This window comes from Peromyscus eremicus, chromosome 3 (assembly GCF_949786415.1).
Source record: "Peromyscus eremicus chromosome 3, PerEre_H2_v1, whole genome shotgun sequence".
Classification (NCBI taxonomy): Eukaryota; Metazoa; Chordata; class Mammalia; order Rodentia; family Cricetidae; genus Peromyscus; species Peromyscus eremicus.
In genome coordinates this window covers 125,807,403-125,829,565 of record NC_081418.1, presented here as the reverse complement: position 1 = coordinate 125,829,565, position 22,163 = coordinate 125,807,403, and the positions used below count along the sequence as shown (strand labels likewise).

The following is a 22,163-nucleotide window of genomic DNA, read 5'->3' as shown; positions in this document are numbered from 1 at the left end:
TATTCTGCTATACTCATAGATGAGTACCTTGCTCAGCCATCATCAAAGAAGCTTCCTGCTGCAGCAGATGGGAACAAATATAGAGACCCACAGCCAGACATTACAAGAGAGTGAGAGACCTTGGGACACTCAGCCCTAAATCATATGTCGCAACTGAATTCCTCCCCTCAGAGCTCAGGGTACCCCATGGAAGACTGTAAGAACCAGAGAGGATGGAGACACAAAGAAAACAAGGCCCTCTGTGGTTGTTAGAAAGAAAATGGTCCACAAAGGGAGTGGCACTATTAGGGGGTGTGGCCTTGTTGGAGTAGGTGTGGTTTCGTTGCAGGAAGGCTTTAAGGTCTCATATATGCAAGCCATGCTGAGTGAGACAGTTCATTTCCTGTTGCCTATGCAAGATTCAGAACTCTCAGCTACCTCTCTAGCACCATGTCTGCCTGCACACTGCCATGTCCCACCATGATGATAATGGACTGAACCTCTGAACTGTAAGCCAGCCCCAATTAAATGTTTTCCTTTATAAGAGTTGCCATGGTTGCCAGGTGAGGTGGCACATGCCTTTAATCCCAGCACTTGGGAGGCAAAGGCAAGCGGATCTCTGAGAGTTTGAGGCCAGCCTGGTCTACAAAGCGAGTTCCAGGATAGCCAAGGCTGTTACACAGAGAAACCCTGTCTCAAAAAACCCTTAAAAAAAAAAAAGGTTGCCTTGGTCATGGTGTCTCTTCACAGCAATTGAAACTCTAACATACTCTCTAAATCAACATATGCAAAGCTCATATGATCTCACACAGACTGGAGCAGCATGTGCAAGGCCTACACAGGTCTGTACCAGGTCCTTAGTGTATATATTATGGCTTTCAGTTTAGTGTTTTTATGGGATTCCTGAGTATACAAACTGGTGGTTTCTGATTCTTGTGCCTTCTCTTGGCTCTTTTCCTTCTATTGGTTCTAACTTCCATGAGATAGTTGTTAATCTTATATTTTGTTATATTTTTTTTTTATTTTTATTTTTTTATTTTTTTATTTTTTTAAGATTTATTTATTATGTATACAGTGTTATGTCTGCAGGCCAGAAGAGGGCACCAGATCTCATTACGGATGGCTGTGAGCCACCATGTGGTTGCTGGGAATTGAACTCAGGACCTCTGGAAGAGCAGTCAGTGCTCTTAACCTCTGAGCCATCTCTCCAGCCCTTGTTATATTTTTTAAAAAATAAATGAATGAATGAGTGCATGAAAACCTAGCCACTAGGGTAAAGGCTAACAACTTCTCTGTCATTTATACCTTTCTATTTGGATGTTGTTTCATTTTGTGGTTTGTTTTTTTTTTTAAAGAAGTTAAAGTTGGCTGAATAGGAATGAGGAGAGGATCTAGAAGGCCTTGGGAGAGGGGAAGAATATGATGAAAATATATTCAAATCTAAAAATTGTTTTCAATAATAAAAATTATACAATTTAAAGAAGCTTCAGGGCTGGCGATGTAACTCAGTAGTTGGGCTCCTGCTCAGCCTGTGTGAGGCACTTGGTTCAGCCTACAGCACAGGAAGGAAAATATTTCTAAGAGGACCTGAAACCTAGAGACAGAACACAGTGCAGTCTGGTACACTGGAGGATGAGATGAATGAGAGAGAGGAGGACACAGTTTCACAAGCATCACATGAGATGCTACTGACTGCAGCATCATGAGGATTCAATCAGAAAATGCACATCGTAGCTGTGTGAGAGGCACACAAGACAGATAGCCAAGGGGCTGGAGACTTAATTCAGTCATAGAGCCCTTGCTTAGCAAGCATAGGGCCCTGAGTTCAGTACCCAACATGGGAGTGATGAGCTAACACCATCAAAACGTGTTAAAGACGTACAGATTTCCTGCCTTTCAGCAAACATTTACCCAATCTCCTGCCCCCACCCACCATGCATGCTCTATTTCAGGGTTTGTAGCAGACAGCAATAGGCCCACCTTCAGAGCTAGCTGTGTTAGGCAATGCATGCTGGGAACAGCAGCACAACTTGCAAGTGAAACAAGCACAGTATGTAGTGTGTGGCAAAGGTCTGCAGAGGTGTAGGGGGAGAGGAGAAGGGATGTCTAACTGCAGTCACTAGGCTAGAGTGTTTCCCAGGGACACCCTTCAGCCAAGGTTTTAAAAACCAGACCAGCACTCTCAGTAGGGACCTAGGGCAGCCTGAGTGGAATGATTTTTTTTCTTTTGAGCTTCACACTGCAAAATGTTGAACTTGGCCAGTTCCCTCTCAATTAAAAGAAAAAAGAAAAGTGATATCTTGTGGTTACAAAGCAAAGCAAAGCAAAATAAAACAGCCCAACATACATCTAAATGTTGAGAAATGGGGGCAGCTGGCAGCAGCAGCACTAATGCGCACACACACACACACACACACACACACACACACACACACACACACACTACAGTAGGCCAAAGGGAGAAGGGTAGGCAGGAGACTTCAGCATACATCTGCAATCCCAGCCCTGGGGAGAGTGAAGCAAGAGGATGATGAGTTTGAGGCCAGCCTACACTAGAATAAGACCCCATCTCAAAATTAAAAAAGAAAACAAAGAGGAAGCTGTTTTCCTTCCACATCAATTCCAGAATCATCCAATGGCTTCTGTACAGCATGCAACATTCCTGTCCTATACACTCACACAGTTATTTTCTTTCTCCCTTTACATCTCAGCCCTACCATCCTTTCTACAGAAGACCTTCACCTTGAGTCCAGTCTTTGACACCGCACCTTCCAAAAGCACTCTGCACCTCACCTTACCGTGCTAGTTTCCATGCTCCCACCACTGTTTTCCCAGCCCATGCCTCAGTCCCCAGCCACTCACATGTACCTAACACAGGCTTGCTGATGACCAGATTGTGGTGACATTTTGTTTGTGCTCCAACAAATAAAGCTTGCCTGAAGATCAGAGAGGGCAGAGCTAGCCACTAGAGGCCAGGCAGTGGTGGCACACACCTTTAATCCCAGCACTTGAGAGGAGGAAACAGGGAGTGATATGGCTAGGTGGAAGGAGGAAGTGAAAAGTCGGGGTGAAGACAGGAGCTTGGCCCATTTCAGTCTGAGGATTCCTAGAGGTAAGAAGTCTCTCTAGTGGCTGGCAGCTCTTCAGGCATTTACCCCTATATCTGACTCTGGGTTTTTATTAAGACAAATTAGAATTCACACCACATCAGATCTAGGAATGAATGGACAGCAGGATATGTTGAGGCAAACAGGAATGGGCCTGGACACCATGAAGGAGAGGTGCAAGGACAGCAGCTGGAAACATTCTAGTCACCACAGTAGGCAAAGCCATATCCTAAAGGGCCTGATGGGAAAAGGACTTGCATTCCAGCAGAGCACTGCACTCCATGAAGGGTTGTGCAGTAGCAAGGGTAGACTGCTAAGATGGGCCAAGCAGCAGGAGGCAGGGCAGGAGTCTAGGCAAGGCAAGGAGGCATAGAAAAGGGACTCTGAGGTTCTTTCTGGAAGACAGGAAGAAGATGGCTACGGAGTAAAGGATGCAGAAAGGACAACAGAAATGGTAACACGCTTCCATTTGGACTCAGAGTATGAGGACGACACTCAGGGTAGGAGTGTCCCATGACACAGAGCAGAGATCACAGGTCTGTTAGCATGAAGTTGTGGGTGAAAAGGTCAAAGAATTGTGGGCATAGCCCTGGAGAAAACTGGTATTCAGAGCAAAAGAACGGAAAGAGCCCATGGATGTAATCGAGGAAAATGCCCAGGCTGGGAAGCACAGGGCAGCACAGCAATGCACATATGCCAGCAGTTCACAGATGAAGCGGGAAAGCTGGGGAGTCCAGTCAGCTGCTTGGGGATAGCAGTGTGGTGGGTGCTGGGCACAGGCAGCATGGCAAACAAGGAGGATGGGAGGAAGCAGGATGCTCCTCGTGACTCTCACCAACGCTGTGGCAAGAAAGGTGGACAACAGTTAATAGAGGGTGTGTCTCTTTCCACCAGAAGAGAAAACTGAGGCTACTCAGGTGGGGATGGTTAGTAGAACAGCAAAGAAAACGGACAATGAAACCAGGTCCCAGGGAAAGAAGATGGGACCTCACAGGCAGAGGAATCAGCCTCATAGTCTGTGAGCTCTCCATGCCTCTCCTGAGCCTCCTCCTCTTCGGCAGCTTCCCTCCCTCCCTTTCAAACAGCCACACTATGGAGTCAGCCGGGCTTCCATCTGTCTCAATCCCCCTGCCTCAGTCTCCCCAGGGGTGGGATTACAAACTAGCATCAGCCACCAGATCCCTGCCAACACATTGTCTTCCCCCAAATTAGAATAAAATGCAGAGTGCTGGCTGAAGAAGACCGGGTGAGGAGCCACCCGATTGCCTCATCCAGCCTTAAGAGAAGAGGTGGTGCCTTGTCTCACTGTAACTTGATATGCCATGGCTGGCTGATATCCATGGGAGGCCCGCCCTTTTCTGAAGAGAAACAGGAGTGGATGAGGTGTTTCTCTCTCTCTCTCTTTTTTTTTTTTTTTTTTTTTACTCTTTTGGGGGCCTGCCACCCAGCTCCCAAATAAATACATGGAGTCCTATTCATACTTATGAATGCCCGGCCTTAGCTTGGCTCATTTCTAGCCAGCTTTTCTTAAATTATCCCATCTACTTTTTGCCTCTGGACTTTTACCTTTCTTTATTCTATATGTTTTTCTTTACTTCTTACTCCGTGGCTGGTTGTATGGCTGGCCCCTGGTGTCTTCTCCTTCTCCTTTTCTCGCTCCTCTCTCTTCTCTTTTTTTCCTCCTATTTATTCTCACTGACTGCCAGCCTCGACTATCCTTTCTCCTGCCTTGCTATTGGTCATTCAGCTCTTTATTAGAGCAATCGGGTGTTTTAGACAGGCACAGTAACACAGCATCACAGAGTTAAACAAATGCAACATAAAAGAATGCAACACATCTTTGCAACATTAAACAAATGTTCCACAGCAGAAACAAATGTAACACATCTTCAACTAATATTCCACAACAATAGGAGTAGGGGAGGGACTGGGATGAGAGGAGAGAGGGGAAACATTGGTTGGGATGTAAAAACCAACCAACCAAACAAACAAACAAACAAAAAAGAGTGGGTGAGGAGCAACAGAGAAGGGAGAAGAGCCTTAGCTGATGGGTGTAATATGGTGAGCTCAGCAAGAGGCAGAGAGGAGGACTGAGGGGAGGAGACAGGAAACAGACAACAGCTTCCCACAGCCATGCAGACAGCCTTCAGTCCTTACTGGAGACATAAGCCCACAGCCATGCAGGCAGCCTTCACACCTGCTGGAGACATAAGCCCACAGCCATGCAGACAACTTTCACACCTGCTGGAGACATAAGCCCACAGCCATGCAGACAGCCTTCACACCTGCTGGAGACATAAGCCCACAGCCATGCAGACAACTTTCACACCTGCTGGAGACATAAGCCCACAGCCATGCAGACAGCCTTCAGTCCTTACTGGAGACATAAGCCCACAGCCATGCAGACAGCCTTCAGTCCTTACTGGAGACATAAGCCCACAGCCATGCAGGCAGCCTTCACACCTGCTGGAGACATAAGCCCACAGCCATGCAGACAGCCTTCAGTCCTTACTGGAGACATAAGCCCACAGCCATGAAGGCAGCCTTCAGACCTGCTGGAGACATAAGAGTGCAACCGTAGGAAGAACATGATGTGTTTACTAGGTCACTAGCAGGGCTTTAGGGAACGCCAAAGAACCTGCACCCTACACAGCTGGATTCTCTGAAGACTTCCTTTCCACACATGCTCCAGTCTGACATGCAGAAGCCAGTTCAAAGTGGGGTGGCCTGGGCAAAGAAGGTAGGGAGTACCGCAAATTCTGGAGTTGGGCTAAGAGCCAGTGAATAAGACTTGTCCAGTCTGCCATGAACATGGAAATTCCAATTGTCTCTTAACTCACCTAGGTCTACAGTTAGCCTTCAGACACTGGGAGAGGGAAGGAAAACCAGAAGACGAGAAATGCATCCGTGGACTTCATTTCTCTGGGGAAGGGCTAAGACTGAGGCCAACTGACACCAAGTCTAAGCTCAGAGCTCTGCTGTTGCTGCCACACCACACATACACTGAGGCTGCTGTCCTCGTCACCTGGATCACTGCCACAGAACCCTGACAGGTCCCCAGGTAGGCCTTCCCTGTGCAATGCTGCCAGTTGCTGCCTCAGTGACTTAGAGATGACAACGCATGCCCTCCTTGCTTAATATTCTTCAATGCCCTGCTTCCCACTTCCAACACTTTCAAAATAAAAGCCCACAGCCCACCATACCCCGCACACCTTGAACTCTTGATCCTTCCATGCCTTAGCTTCCCAAGAGCTGAGATAATGGTAAACACTACCACCTCATTAAAGTGTACAATTTACTGACAATCACCACCATCATGACCCCTACATGGGGTTATGAGATCCTGTTTCATCTTTAGGGCTTACAAGTGAAGCCTGGACAATCAAATACACCTTTCATTAAGTGTATCCAGGCATATTTGTTAAGCATATATAGTATGCCAGACATCTAGAAAGGTATGTTGGGACTTACTAATAAGTGATATGAAAATCCTTGTATATCAGTAGAGCTCACTCTGGGTAAATAACTAAATGCATTTAGCTACAGAAGGATGAGGAAGGTAATCTAGCATTTTTCAAAGAGATGCAGGTCAGCTGAGAGCAAGTGTAACTTCAAAACCGACAGCGCCATGAGCTGTGGCTGCTGACCACAGTCCTCAGCTCTTCACATGACTTTTGCAGTAAGAACTGGGGGAGGCAAGCTGGAAGCAACAGGAAATCATGAGCTTTCACAAACTGAGGCCAGGAAGCTGAGGTGTCATAAGACAAAAATGCGCAGTCTATGGGAAAGGAGAAGCCTGAGACAGAGCTCTGAAGTCTACAGCCACAGACACGTCTGTTCACCAGTTATATGGGTTAAAAATTTTTTTTAAAAAAGACAAACAACGCCGGGCGGTGGTGGCTCACGCCTTTAATCCCAGCACTCGGGAGGCAGAGCCAGGTGGATCTCTGTGAGTTCGAGGTCAGCCTGGTCTACCAAGCGAGTTCCAGGACAGGCTCCAAAGCTACACAGAGAAACCCTGTCTCGAAGGGGAAAAAAAAAAAAAAAAAAGGAATTAAAATAAAGATTACGTACAGAGACACAGGTTGAATTCGGTCTCAATTTGGAATGTGCTGTCAATTGAACCCGGAGCCCTGGAATGCTGAGGAAACGCTATGGCACTGAGCTACACCCCAGGCCCCTTTCCCAGTTTGCGAAAAGGTCTGTGTCAGATTGCCGAGGCTGGTCCTAAATACCAACTCTCTTGGCTCAGCCTCCCTGCGGCTGGGGTCGCTTCTCTACGGGACTGTACTTGGCTCAGAAACTTTCTGACACGTGCATTTGCCTCACCAGGCTGATTCCTATAGAGTATTAGTTTGCAACCTCTGGACCCTTTAACAGAATGCAGATCCTTTCTTAGAGAAGCCTTAAACGAAGAACTGTGTCCTCCTCATAAAACAAGTAACAAGATCAAAGCCCTTCACAGACCAGAGGCACAAGCTCACTCCTGGGCCCGTCCACACACACCGCAAAGGCAGGACTTGTCAGAATGAGATACCAGAGGTGTCTCCCGACACCGGGATCGGAACACTTCCTGCCGGGGAAGGAGGGGATGGAGTAAAGACGGGTAAAGAATATTTCAGAGCAGCCCCCAAACTAGCCTCAGCTTTCCTAAGTGAACCACGCCAACCCCGCGCCTGCTCCGCAACCACGACTTACTTACCGCCGCTCAACTTCCGGCAACCACAGCTCCAGCCGCGCCGCGCAGCCCAATGACGTAGTAACCCAGCCCACACAAACGCGGAAGCCCGCGCGCGTGCGCACATGGATAAAAACAAAAAGGGGTCCCTAGCACCGCGCTAACGGGGGCGTAACGCCTGAAAGCTACAACCTTGTAAGCCTTGGGCTCTTAAGGAAGATTACACTTTCCTGCTAGTGACTACAGAGGACAACAAAGTGACTGTCATTATTATCAAATTCCCAGGGGGATTCTAGAGTGCAGTTGTAGGAACAGATTTGCTTTTGTTCTTTGCTTTTAATCCAATTTTATTTTAAAGAAAAGGTCAAACGACATAGCTGTGGCTATTCTGGACCTGTATACACACACCAGTCTAGTCTCGAACTAACAGACCCACTTGCCTCTGCTTCCCACGACTCCGTGTTGGGACTAAAAGCTTACACAACCTCGCCTCACGAAAGGATCTGATTTACATAGGAAAAGCCCATGACACTGGAAAACCAAATAGTATCAAAAATACCGTTCAACCTACTTCAGCCAGCAGCTAGAGTGACTATGAAATCACTTCTTAAGAATGTACTATGAGGCCAGTCTGTGATGGCACACGCCTTTAATCCCAGCACTTGGGAGGTAGAGCCAAGCGTATATCTATGAATTCGAGGCCAGCCTGGTCTGTAGAGCAAGATCCAGGACAGGCACCAAAACAACACAGCCAAACCCTGTCTCGGGGGGGCGGGGGGAAAGAACCTAATTATCCACTATGAGCTAGGCCAGGTGGTTTATAGCTTCACTCACAGCCTTTGGGAGTTAGGGGCAGGTGGATCTCTGAGTTCTAGGTCACCCTATGCTATAAAGCAAATTCCAGGACAGCCAGGGCTACAAAAAAGAAACTATGTCTTGAAAAACAGTTTTGTTTTTTACAATAAAAAAAACAAAAAACAAAAAAAAACAGACGAACCAAAAAAAAAAATACTACAGGAAAACCATGGGGAACTTTTTTTTGACAGGACAAAGAACATGATGAAATGCTCTAGCCTGGGAACTCTTGTATATAGGGAGGGACTTCTTTAGAGACAGTTGTGCACTTGACATGTTTTAGTACTGTAGTCCAGGATGATGAGAGTTCAAAGTGAGCATCCTGATACCACATCTCCATTGCTGAGATTACAGACTAGGGACACCTTTCCTGGCTCACAGTGCCTTTGGAGTGCCTTTAGGGACTCATCATAAGAGGAAGGACTATTTATTGATTTCTTAATTCAGAGTTTCCTATTTCCAATGGATAAATTACAAAAAGTCAGCATTATATGTGCCTCCTATGAAGGGGAAAAACAGGAGTAAAGAAATGTAAAGTGGTTCCTGGAAAGAAAGGATCCTTAGAGTCAGGTGGACAGTGAAAAACCAGACTCTGGCAAATTAGAAAATACAGTTTTATGGAGGAGCCTTGAGGTTAGGCAACAGGGATGGAAAACTACTGGAATGGGAGACAGCCCTGAGCGACAGGTAAGCAAAGGTCTGAGGACAGAAGCTGGCTACGAGTTCCAGCTGGTCGATGATGTTTTCACCCAAGTCATAATCTTGCCACAAACATCATAGAGAACAAGATGACAGGTGTGTGTTCTTGTGTCTGATAACAGTTTTCTTTGCTGAAGAAGGAACACGCAAGACCAGAAAAAAAAAAAAAAAACCAGGGTTGGGGAGGTAGCACAAAGAAGAGTGGGCTGGGTACAATGCTGGACTGTTAATTCTTCTATCCAGCATGCTCTCTGGGGGATTTTGATGGTAGAAGATGAGTTTTTGAACACATGAAAGAATGCCAGGGCAGTGGAGTGGCACAACAACAACTCAGGTGGCTGAACTTCATCTATGGTTCATGCAGACTCTTGGGTTATTTCATCTTTGAAGAAGAAGAAGAAGAACTATGAAGGACTGGCCACTGCCTTATCTAAGAAAGAATTAAGAGGGAGCCAAGCATCATTATTACTCCAGTCACAGTCTGAAAAAGAAGAAATTCTATTGATCATTGAGCCATATCACACTACACAAAATCTTACTATAACGGCTTTCCCAACATGGTGGCCTCAGGTAACCATCAGTGTTCCAAATCGACTGATTATGCCAAGACATTTTGACTGGAAATTTAGATCATATTAAACTAATTCTACATTTTTTTTTTTTGGTTTTTTGAGACAGGGTTTCTCTGTGTAGCTTTGCGCCTTTCCTGGGACTCACTTGGTAGTCCAGGCTGGCCTCGAACTCACAGAGATCCGCCTGGCTCTGCCTCCCGAGTGCTGGGATTAAAGGCGTGTGCCACCACCGCCCGGCTAATTCTACATTTCTTAACACACTTCCACAATCCACTCTCAAAATGTAAGAGATAATCAAAGGTTCAGAGAAAAAGATCATGACAAGGAACGGCAGTATGGAGACACTGTATTGCAGCTTCTTAGTGACAGAAGTTAGAACAAAAGGTACAAAAGAAACAGGAGAGGGAGGGTACAATGACTGAAAAGGGAAAGATTTCTGAAAGGATGGTTGGAATGTTTGAGAGTTACATTGAGAAAGACTGGACATGGGTGTAAACATTGATAAGAAGACTAAACACAACAGAGTGGGAGGCCACACCAAGACAAAAAACTGTGGCAAGAGATTGAGAGAGAGATATTAATGAAAAAGAGCAGAAAGTATTAAGGACAGTCAATGCCATTTGAAACACTGTCTAAAAAGAAATAAAGAAAAAAAACCCTGGCACACAGTCTGGCATAGCACTTTGGCACCTCAACCTCACCCCACCTCAACCACTAGAAACAGGAAGGATGATGGATGTGTGTTCAGTTCCCAGATCTCAGTTTAATATTTGGAAGAAAGGGACCACAGCCATGATATGGATGGGACAGGAAAGGGTGGTGTGACTCAATAGTCATTTACCTCTCTTTGGCACAAGATTTATCAAGAGGTCCCAAAGCACCAGAGAGTTTGCATCATGTGCAAAGAGGCACAGGGAGTCTTGCATAAAGGCAGGTCAGGTACCACAGTATCTCTGAGGAATGGCTGGCAGGATTGAATACATGGCTCAGAACAGGGAGCACTTCAAAATGGCTGCCCACACCTGGAAACTCCGGACAGGTATATTTGGAGACTGGGGAAAAAGCAAATTTATTCATCCAAAACAACACAGGGTTTAGAACTGGACTGTGCTACAGGGGACACTGTCCTGAATCCCTAAAGGAGATGGAGAGATAGCAGGTCTACAGGCAAGCAGGCATGCAAGCAAGCAAGTAAAAAGCAAACAAGCAGGACAGCCAACAGCAAGCAAACAGCAAGCAAGAAAGAACACATGCCTGCCAGCCAGTTAGCAAAGAAACAGCAAACCTGTAACTGATGGAAGATGCATGTGTAGCTCATGTGACCACTGGGCCCCAGATAGGGAGCAGACTGTGACTCAGGGCTCAGGCAGGACAACAAACACTTTATACTCCATGCTCAGTTGCATGGTGAGACTCACTCCATAAGGAAATGCAAAAGCAACTATTTCTGTATGCGTTAAATGTCACCAGCTTCGTTCAGCAACCTAGGGAAGGGATACCAATCAGTGTGGGGAGGTGCAGAGACCACTCATTCAGTAGGTGAGACAACTTTCACTGAAAGCATTAGGGACCAAAGGTCAGACCTCAGCATAGGTGTGAATGTTTGCCCGCTCAGGTCCATGCCTGCAGGTCAGCCAGCCCCAGGGACGCTGACTGGAGGAGCAGAGGGCCAAGCTGTTGTCCAGAAAGCCTCACCTTTAGGTCAGGGAATAAGACCGAGGCTCCAAGGGCACAGGCAGAACGTCATAGGGCAGAACAACCAGCATCTTCCTGTGCCCCCTCCAGATACACGAGCAGCAGCCTCCCACAACACAACAGCCCTAGCAAGCTAGGCCAACACACACACATGTATACACAAATTGAGAGATTCGCCAGGTTGCATGGCTCATGCCTGTCAATCCAGCAATCAGGATTCAGAGGCGGGAGGCTGGCTCCCTGGCTCCAGGCTAGGCAGGCTACACAGTCAGGCCCAATGGAGCTCCTCTAAAAGACACCCCAAGGCGCTAGGCAGGACCTGAGGCTCCAGAGCCCAGCCGCCTCTCACCATTTCCAGCACTAACCATGGACCAGCCGAGGTTGAAGCACCTCTGGGGCTGGTTCTGGAAGAGGTGTTCTCGCTAAGCCTCAGCTGCCTAAACCTCACCAGGTAGCCCTGGCTTCCCTTAAAGTGAGGTCCAGCCATCTGCCTGGGTCTGTGTGAGGCTTAGATCCAAGTGGTAAGGTCCCACGCTGAGCTGTAAGGCGGTTCTTTCTCTTTCAAATGTGCATTTGGGCCGTGCGCATGCGCAGAGGCGCCTGGGAAAAATGGGTCCCTAGCACCTAGCTGAGAGGGGTGTAACTCCAGCCTGCTGCAGCTGCTGCCTCAGGCTTCTCACCAAGGCGCTGCCGGGCTGCTAGGAACTCCAGACCACCCCAGGATGACAGTCTTCGCTGTCAACCAGCCCGGAAGGCCTCCTGAATGTCCCGTGGAGATTTGGGAAGACCTTGTCTTCTTTCATTTTCATTTAGTCGGATGTGGTGGCGCCTTGTTGTTGCTGTTGGTGACAGAAGGTCCCACTGGGAAGCCAGGGCTGTCCTAGACCTCGACCAGTACCAGGCTGGACAGAACCCGATAGATATCCACCTGCTTCCGCCTCCCGAGGGCTGAGAACATAAGCAAGCACCAACAGGAGGGTGGAAATAACTGGGAATGCTCCCACCAGAGGCTAGTACACTCGAGAGGAGACAAGTTCCAGAATGCCCCCTTCCAAAGCTCTCACCACCACTGCCCTCAGGCTGAACTTCGGGGATAGCCATTGTTCAGAACCTACCAGCAGGCTGATTCCAGGCAGCGTGAATGCATATGTTGAATTGCCTTGTCCTGGGAGGCCACCCCAACAGAGTACCACACCTGAAGACAGGATTCACCAGCTAGGATCTAGTTCTGCAGTCCAGCCTGGCCTGGAACTACAGGTCAGCATTCTGCTGTCCACTCCCCCATGCCGACTGTCTAGCCCAGTGCCTAGGTGCCCGGCCAAAGCTCCTTTGCCTTGGCTCTAGGGATCTGTGGTCCCAGGAGGAAGGACTTGGGATTGAACCTCACCCTTTGGGCCCTTTGCATCTCCAGTTGTGACCAAGGGTCCCGAGAAGGCAGCCTATTGATAAACCTCAGAGCGGCAAAAAACACAGGAGGTTAGACATGAACAGGTTCCAGCTGGAAGAGAAAAGGCCTTGCAGGCAGGATGACAGTAAGACTTCGGCCTCTGACCACTGAGAGCCAATCTAGACTCTGGGAGGGATCATCAGGATAGACAAGAGGGGTGGGAACCTTGTGCAATTTGGAAAACACCATGAGCAACAAGAAGACAAAATGCTCAAGAAACAATCTGGCTTGGGCAGTGGGAGGCGGGTGTGCCATTTCTGAGACCATCTAATCATGGCACCTCAAACGTCTCCTAGAAGAAGGATGGTGAGTGTGAGTTCCCTTTCCCAGGTGCCAGGTTTCTCTTTGGTAGGAGGACAGCACAACCATGATATGTAAGGCAAAGGACAAGGTGGTGTGACTCCATAGTCATTTAGCTGTCTTTGACACCAGATGCATCCACAGGTGCCCAAAAGGCTGGGGCAGGGGGAGGGCATGCATGATATACAAAGAGGCACAGGGAGTCTTGCCAGGGGGCCAGTAACCTTCCACAGCTGCTGTGAGGAATGGCTAGCATGGATGTGCACGTGGCTCCTAACAGTGAGCAGCTCAATATGCCTGCACACACCAAGAAGCTGAGGTCTTTATATTGGGAGTCTGGGGCAAAGGCAAAAACGTTCATCCAGAACTAATTAGGAGTTCAGACCAGCCTGTGTGACAGGAGACACTGTCCTGAATCCCTAAAGGAGGATAGAGAGACAGAGGATATTTGGGGCAAGCAGGCATGCAAGCAAACAAGGAAGCAAGCAATCCAGACAGCCAGCCAGCAAGCAAGACAGTAAGCTCGCATGCATGCAAGGCACTTAGCAAAGAAGCAGCAAGCTGGTAGCTGGTGGGAGATGCCTGCATCCCTCATTTGACTACTTGGTCCTAGAGACAGAGAGATGTCTGTGACTCTGGGCCCAGGTGGGACAACAAACTCTTCACAGTCCATGCCCAGTTCTGAAGTGAGACTAAGTCCATAAGGAAAAGCAAAAGCATCTGTGTGGAATTCTGTATGTGTTAAACGTCACCAGCTTCGTTCAGCAACCTGGGGAAGGGACACAAATCAGAGACCTCTGCTCATTCAGTAGGTGAGAGAGCTTTCCCTGCAAGCATTAGGGAGCAGAGGTCAGACCTCAGCATAGCTGTGAATGTTTGCCTGCTCAGTTCCATGCCTGCAGGTCAGCCAGCCCTGGGGGACTCTGAGACTGATGGAGCAGAGGGCCGAGCTGCTGTCTAGCAAGCCTCACCTATAGGTCAGGGAATAAGACCGAGGCTCCAAGGACACAGGCAGAACATCATAGGGCAGAACACCCAGCATCTTCCTGTGCCCCTCCAGATACATGAGCAGCAGCCTCCCAAAGCACAACAGCCTAAGCAAGCTAGCCCAACAACACACACATGTATACACGCATTGCATGAAGCGCCAGATTGCATTCCTGAAGACTGTCAATGCAGCACTCAGTTCTCAGAGGCGGGAAGCTGGCTCCCTGGCTCCAGGCTAGGCAGGCTACACAGTCAGGCCCGATGGAGTTCCTCTAAAAGACACCCCAAAGCGCTAGGCAGGACCTGAGGCTTCAGAGCCCAGCCACCTCTCACCATTTCCAGCACTGACCATGGAATTTCCAGCCTAGGTTGAAGCGCCTCTGGGCTGGTTCTGGGGGAGGTGCTCTCGCTAAGCCTAATCTGCCTAAACCTCACCAGGTAGCCCTGGCTTCCCTTAAAGTGAGGTCCAGCCATCTGCCAGGGTCTGTGTGAGCCTTAGTTCCAAGTGGCCAGGCCCCACGCTGAGCTGGAAGGCGGTTCTTTCTCTTTCCACAGTGAGTTTGGGCTGTGCGCATGCGCAGAGGCGCCTGGGAAAAATGGGTCCCTAGCACCTAGCTGAGAGGGGTGTAACTCCAGCCTGCTGCAGCTGCTGGCTCAGGCTTCTCACCAAGGCGCTGCCGGGCTGCTAGGAACTCCAGACCACCCCAGGATGACAGTCTTCGCTGTCAACCAGCCCGGAAGGCCTCCTGAACCCCCACGGAGATTTGGGAAGACCTTGTCTTCTTTCATTTTCATTTAGTCGGATGTGGTGGCGCCTTGTTGTTGCTGTTGGTGACAGAAGGTCCCACTGGGAAGCCAGGGCTGTCCTAGACCTCGACCTGTACCAAGCTGGCCAGAAACAGACAGGGATCCACCTGCTTCCATCTCCCTAGGGCTGAGAACATAGGCAAGCACTAACAGGAGGGTGGAAATAACCCGGAATGCTCCCTCGAGAGGCCAGTACACTCGAGAGGAGACAAGGTCCAGAACGCCTTCTTCCAATGCTCTCACCACCACTGCCCTCAGGCTGAACTTCGGGGATAACCATTGTTCAGAACCTACCAGTAGGCTGATTCCAGGCAGCGGGAATGCATATGTTGAATTTCCCTGTCGTGGGAGGCCACCTCAACAGAGGACCACACCTGAAGTCAGGGTTCACCTGTCAGGATCTAGTTCTGCAGTGCAGCCCGGCCTGGAACTACAGGCCAGCATTCTGCTGTCCACGACCCCATGCTGACTGTCTAGCCCAGTGCCTAGGTGCCCGGCCAAAGCTCCTTTGCCATGACTCTAGGGCTGTGCGGTCCCAGGAGGAAGGACTTGGGATTGAACCTCACCCTTTGGGCCCTTTGCATCTCCAGTTGTGACCAAGGGTCCCGTGAAGGCAGCCTATCGATAACCCTCAGAGTGGCAAAAAGCACAGGAGGTTAGACATGAACAGGTTCCAGCTGGAAGAGAAAAGGCCTTGCAGGCAGGATGACAGTCAGTCCTGGGCGTCTGACCACTGAGAGTTAATCTAGACTCTGGGAGGGGTCATCAGGATAGACAAGAGGGGTGGAAACATTGTGCAATTTGGAAAACACCATTAGCTACAAGAAGACAAAATGCTCAAGACACAAGCTGGCTTGGGCAGTAGGAGGCCGGTGTGCCATTTCTGAGACCAGCTCATCATGGCACCTCAAATGTCTCCTAGAAGAAGGATGGTGAGTGTGAGTTCCCTTTCCCAGGTGCCAGGTTTCTCTTTGGTAGGAGGACAGCACAACCATGATATGTAAGGCAAAGGACAAGGTGGTGTGACTCCATAGTCATTTAGCTGTCTTTGACACCAGATGCATGCACAGGTGCCCAAGGCGCTGGGGGGAGGGGCATTCATGATGTGCCAAGAGGCTCAGGGAGTCTTGCGTGGGTGTCAGTCATCTGCCACAGCTGCTCTGAGGAATGGCTGGCATGGATGTGCACGTGGCTTCTAACAGTGAGCGTCTCAATATGCCTGCACACACCAAGAAGCCCAGGTCTTTATATTAGGAGTCTCGGGGCAAAGGCAAAAACTTTCATCCAGAACCAATTAGGGCCTCGGAGCGGTTTGTATGAAAGGATACACTCTTGTATAATATTAGAGGGACCAGCCTCAATATTATACATCCCAAGAGCTCAGGAGAGAGAACTACTGACTGCGAGGACTATTTTCAGGAAACAGAATATCAGCACATCAAGCTCTTAGTCCATTCACTTTTTTATTCCCCTCCCCCCCCCCATGTCTCTTGCTTCACAGTTATATATTCCCCAAAAATCACAATCCTCCCCTCTACCCAGGACATCCAGCTTGAATTTCCTCAGGCAGTGATTGTCCACTATCAGGATCAAATGAAGGGGTGATAAGAATCACAAAGAGGGGCAATAATTGTTAATTACCATTTGAAACCCAAAGGGGAAGTGACTAATGATTTAACTAAAGGCTAAATTCGAGTAATATCTAAGAAGAGGGATCTTATGTGCACAACTATAATCTTAAATGTGTTTGGTAAAAGATGTTAAAAAACTATAAGTTGCTAGGTCAATGGGAGAAAATAAAACTGTCTTCTTTTTTTCCTGTGGCTCCTATCTGTCCAAGCTATCTGCCATTTTTTTTGCAGGGTGAGAGAAAGTGTGCTCAGTCTCTAGGCAATCCGTGTACAGGTAGATGCCTCTGGTGATAGTTAAAGAGAGATCTGGAACTGGAGGTAAAATCTGGGAAAGGAGGAAGTTAAGCTTAATTGGCACATACGCCAGGCCTTCTCAAACAGGTAGCCTGGATTAAGTCTGTTCTTAGAGAGTACAGAGGTATCTCTGATAAGGTACTTTCCTCCATCCGGTGATGACCTGGCCGGATGCTACCAATAAGGATAATTACAGGGAGGCTTGAACTGGGAGTTCTGGCTGAGCATAGGTGTTAGTACAGAAAGTTATCTAAATATTCCTAGAGGTGGTCAGGTAAGGAGTTAGAGGTCTATAAAGTTAATAAGGCTGTAAGAAAGGAGGAATCTGAGCTAAATTGTATAAAGCTATTACTTAATGTCTACCTGACCTAGGCGGTGTCCCCTTGTGGAATTTACCTTAAGTCAGGAGACTCCCATGTGGGCTGTTATCACTGTTAGTCCTCGGAAATGGGGTGACCACCTGGGTGGTGTCTTCTTTAGTACTTGAAAGTGGCTAGGGGGGATATCTGATTCCAGAGAAAGCCTTTCCTGAGGCTGTTCTCCAAATACCTGGAATGTGTATGTCTGGAGAGTGATCAGTCCACATGTTAGCGCTTCTTAGGGAAAAATCAATTGGGAAAACTATGAAGGCACACATGATTTTCATAACAGAATACAGCTGACATATAACAAGCAAAGTAAGAGCAAAAACTCCTTGGGATTTGGCTTCCTCTGGAGGAATTCCCTGATCCCTCCAGGTAGTGACTTTGCCATAGCCAGCTCAGTTCTTATGATATATTCCTGTGGCCCGAAGCAACACACTGTCCTGAATCCCTAAAGGAAGATAGAGAGATAGAGGGTCTACGGGCAAGCAGGCATGCAAGCAGTCATGCAAGGAGGCAAGCAAGTAAGCAAGGAAGCCAGCCAGCCAGCCAGCAAGCAAGCAAGCAAGCAAGGAAAGAATCAAGCAAGCAATGTATCCATCCAGTCCATAAGAAGACAGTAAGCTGGCATGCATGCAAGGCACTTAACAGAAGCAGCATGCTGGTAGCTGATGGGAGATGTCTGCATCCCTCATTTGACCACTTGTGACTCTGGGCCCAGGTGGGACAACAAACTCTTCAAAGTCCAGTTGCATGGCCCAGTTGCATGGTGAGACTAAGTCCATAAGGAGAAACAAAAGCATCTGTGTGGGTTTCTGTATGGGTTAAACGTCACCAGCTTCGTTCAGCAACCTGGGGAAGGGACACAAATCAGAGACTGCTCATTCAGTAGGTGACAGCTTTAATGCAAGCATTAGGGAGCAGAGGTCAGACCTCAGCAGAGCTGTGAATGTTTGCCTGCTCATTTCCATGCCTGCAGGTCAGTCAGCCCCTGGGGACACTGAAACTGGAGGAGCAGAGGATCAAGGTGCTGTCCAGCAAGCCTCACCTTTAGGTCAGGGAAGAAGACCAAGGCTTCAAGGGCACAGGCAGAACGTCATAGGGCAGAATACCCAGCATCTTCCTGTACCCCCTCCAGATACACGAGCAGCAGCCTCCCAAAGCACAACAGCCTAAGCAAGCTAGCCCAGCAACACACATGTATACACGCATTGCACGAAGCGCCAGGTTGCATTCCTGAAGACTGTCAATGTAGCACTCAGTTCTCAGAGGCGGGAAGCTGGCTCCCTGGCTCCCGGCTAGGCAGGCTACACAGTCAGGCCAGATCGACTGAGCTCCTCTAAAAGACACCCCAAAGCGCTAGGCAGGACCTGAGGATTCAGAGCCCAGCTGCCTCTCACCATTTCCAGCACTGACCATGGAATTTCCAGCCTAGGTTGAAGCGCCTGTGCGCTGGTTCTGGTGGAGGTGTTCTCGCTAAGCCTCAGCTGCCTAAACTTCACCAGGTAGCACTGGCTTCCGGCTTAGATCCAAGGGGCCAGGCCCCACGCTGAGCTGGAAGGCGGTTCTTTCTCTTTCCAATGTGAGTTTGGGCTGTGCGCATGCGCAGAGGCGCCTGGGAAAAAAACGGGTCCCTAGCACCTAGCTGAGAGGGGTGTAACTCCAGCCTGCTGCAGCTGCTGGCTCAGGCTTCTCACCAAGGCGCTGCCGGCCTGCTAGGGACTCCAGACCACCCCAGGATGACAGTCTTCGCTGTCAACCAGCCCGGAAGGCCTCCTGAATGCCCTGTGAACATTTAAGAAGACCTTGTCTTCTTTCATTTTCATTTAGTCGGATGTAGTGGTGGTCCCTGTTGCCACTGGGAAGCCAGGGCTGTCCTAGATCTCGACCTGGACCAGGCTGGCCAAGAACTGACATGGATCCACCTGCTTCTGCCTTTCGAGAGCTGAGAACATAGGCAAGCACCAATAGGAGGGTGAAAATAACTCGGAATGCTCCCGCCAGAGACTAGTACATTCCCGAGGAGACAAGGTCTAGAATGCCCCATTCCAACGTTCTCACCACCACTGCCCTCAGGCTGAACTTCGGGGATAACCATTGTTCAGAACCTACCAGCAGCCTGATTCCAGGCAACAGGAATGCATATGTTGAATTGTCCTGTCTTGGGAGGCCACCCCAACAGAAGACCACAGCTGAAGACAGGGTTCACCTGCCAGGCTCTAGTTCTGCAGTCTGGCCTGGCCCGGAACTACAGGTCAGCATTCTGCTGTCCACTCCCCATGCTGGCTCTCTAGGCCAGTGCCTAACTGCCCAGCCAATGCTCCTTTGCATTGGTTCTAGATATCTGTGGGTCCCAGGAGTATGAACTTGTGATTGAACCTCACTCTCTTGGCCCTTTGCCTCTCTGGTTGTGACCAAGGGTCCCATGAAGGCAGCCTATCCATAAGCCTCAGAGCGCCAAAAGACACAGGAGGTTAGACATGAACAGGTTCCAGCTGGAAGAGAAAAGGTCTTGGAGGCAGGATGACAGTGAGACCTCGGGCTCTGACCACTGAGAGCCAATCTAGACTCTGGGAGGGGTCATCAGGATAGACAACAGGGGTGGGAACCTTGTGCAATTTGGAAAACACCATGAGCTACAAGAAGACAAAATGCTCAAGACACAAGCTAGCTTGGGCAGTGGGAGGCGGGTGAGCCATTTCTGAGCCCAGCTCATCATGGCACCTCAAACGTCTCCTAGAAGAAAGACGATGAGTGAGTTTCATTTCCCAGGTGCCACGTTTCTCTTTGGTAGGAGGACAGCACCACCATGTTATGTAAGGCAAAGGGCAAGGTGCTGTGACTCCATAATCATATAGCTGTCTTTGACACCAGATGCATGCACAGGTGCCCAAGGCGCTGGGGGGAGGGGCATGCATGATGTGCTAAGAGGCTCAGGGAGTCTTGCATGGGGCCCAGTCACCTGCCACAGCTGCTCTGAGGAATGGCTGGCATGGATGTGTATGTGACTCTTTACAGTGAGCGTCTCCATATGCCTGCACACCAAGAAGCACAGGTCTTTATATTGGGAGTCTCGGGGCAAAGGCAAAAACTTTCATCCAGAACCGATTAGGGCCCGGACTGGTTTGTATGAAAGGTCGCACTGTCCTTAATCCCTAAAGGAAGATAGAGAGATAGAGCCTCTACGGGCAAGCAGGCATGAAAGCAATCATGCAAGGAAGGAAGCAAGCAAGCAAGGAAGGAAGGAAGCCAGCAAGCAAGAAAGCAAGCAAAGAATCAAGCAAGCAATGCATCCATCCAGCCCGCAAGCAAGACAGTAAGCTGGCATGCATGCAAGGCACTTTGCAAAGAAGCTACATGCTGGTAGCTGATGGGAGATGCATGCATCCCTCATTTGACCACTTGAACCTAGAGACAGGGAGATATCTGTGACTCTGGGCCCAGGTGGGACAACAAACTCTTCAAAGTCCAGTTGCATGGCCCAGTTGCATGGTGAGACTAAGTCCATAAGGAGAAACAAAAGCATCTGTGTGGGTTTCTGTACGGGTTAAACGTCACCAGCTTCGTTCAGCAACCTGGGGAAGGGACACAAATCAGAGACTGCTCATTCAGTAGGTGACAGCTTTAATGCAAGCATTAGGGAGCAGAGGTCAGACCTCAGCGTAAGTGTGAATGTTTTCCTGCTCATTTCCATGCCTGGAGGTCTGCCAGCCCCGGGGGACACTGAGACTGGAGGAGCAGAGGGCCAAGCTGCTGTCCAGCAAGCCTCACCTTTAGGTCAGGGAATAAGACCGAGGCTCCAAGGGCACAGGGAGAACATCATTGGGCAGAACACCCAGCATTCTCCTGTGCCCCCTCCAGATACACAGGCAGCAGCCTCCCACAGCACAACAGCCCTAGGAAGCTAGCCCAACACACACACACACACACACACACACACACACACACACACACACGTATACACTAATTGCACGAAGCGCCAGGTTGCATTTCTCATGCCTGTCAATCCAGCACTCAGGACTCAGAGTAGGGAGGCTGGCTTCCTGTTTCCAGGCTAGGCAGGCTACACAGTCAGGCTAGATGGAGCTCCTCTAAAAGACACCCCAAAGAGATAGGCAGGAACTGCGGCTCCAGAGCCCAGCCGCCTCTCACCATTTCCCGCACTGACCATGGACCAGCCTAGGTTGAAGCGCTTCTGGGCTGGCTCTGGGGGAGGTGTTCTCGCTAAGCCTCAGCTGCCTAAACCTCACCAGGTAGCCCTGGCTTCCCTTAAAGTGAGGTCCAGCCATCTGCCTGGGTCTGTGTGAGGCTTAGATCCAAGTGGCAAGGCCCCACGCTGAGCTGGAAGGCGGTTCTTTCTCTTTCAAATGTGAGTTTGGGCCATGCGCATGCGCCGAGGGGCCTGGGAAAAATAGGTCCCTAGCACCTAGCTGAGAGGGGTGTAACTCCAGCCTGCTGCAGCTGCTGGCTCAGGCTTCTCAGCAAGGCGCTGCCGGCCTGCTAGGGAATCCAGACCACCCCAGGATGACAGTCTTCGCTGTCAACCAGCCCGGAAGGCCTCCTGAATGCCCCGTGGAGATTTGGGAAGACCTTGTCTTCTTTCATTTTCATTTAGTCGGATGTGGTGGCGGTCGTTGTTGTTGCTGTTGGTGACAGAAGATCAAACTGGGAAGCCAGGGCTGTCCTAGACCTCGACCTGTACCAGGCTGGCCAGGAACGGAACGGGATCCGCCTGCTTCTGCCCCCGCGG

The 22,163-nt window shown here is 49.4% G+C and overlaps 1 protein-coding gene across 3 annotated transcripts in view; it reads right to left on the bottom strand.

The window, feature by feature from the left end:
* The window catches only part of Atg7 (autophagy related 7), a 226,487-nt gene extending 218,641 nt beyond the window's left edge, over positions 1-7,846 (bottom strand). For 2 of the 3 annotated variants that reach the window (XM_059258393.1, XM_059258390.1), the window contains exon 1: positions 7,789-7,840. The gene's annotated coding sequence lies outside the window, so the exon portion shown is untranslated. Of the gene's footprint in view, positions 1-7,788 lie in introns of all 3 variants that reach the window. The other variant, XM_059258391.1, reaches the window with a different exon arrangement.
* Positions 7,847-22,163: the final 14,317 nt, after the last annotated feature.